The sequence below is a fragment of the Sinocyclocheilus anshuiensis genome, unplaced genomic scaffold (genome assembly GCF_001515605.1).
Source record: "Sinocyclocheilus anshuiensis isolate Anshui unplaced genomic scaffold, SAMN03320099.WGS_v1.1 scaffold842, whole genome shotgun sequence".
Lineage (NCBI taxonomy): Eukaryota > Metazoa > Chordata > Actinopteri > Cypriniformes > Cyprinidae > Sinocyclocheilus > Sinocyclocheilus anshuiensis.
In genome coordinates, this window is record NW_015536509.1 from 670,985 (window position 1) to 671,410 (window position 426).

Genomic DNA, 426 nt, shown 5'->3' on the forward strand with positions numbered 1-426 from the left:
GGAGCAGATGTAGACGAGAACTAGTCCTAAGCGATTGAGGTGTTCTGTTGTTGGATGTGGAATGAACTAGAGCCCGACCGATACGGGTTTTTTGGGGCTGATACCGATACCGATATTAGGGAATAAAAAAAAAGGCCGATACCGATATATCGGCCAATATTCTTTGTGTATATTATAGTACAGTACCAGTCAAAAGTTTGGACACTTTCCCATTCATGTGTCCAAAATCATGGCGGAATTTCATGTGAAGTCCACTAGTCCATGAGGTCGAATAAGACAACGCGTGAATGCTGCCTGAACAAGAAACCTGCTTACTGAAGGGAAAGTGTTGACTGGTGTCACTATCTCGTGAACGCGCCGGCGGATCTCCACCAAATTCGGGGGATCCCTTCAGCTCGAGGAGCCCTCTCGAACGCCACCCTCCGC

The 426-nt window shown here is 47.7% G+C and overlaps 1 protein-coding gene across 1 annotated transcript in view; it reads left to right on the forward strand.

The window, feature by feature from the left end:
* The window catches only part of LOC107691677 (major facilitator superfamily domain-containing protein 12-like), a 10,168-nt gene that overhangs the window by 5,658 nt on the left and 4,084 nt on the right, over positions 1-426 (forward strand). The window lies entirely within an intron of this gene.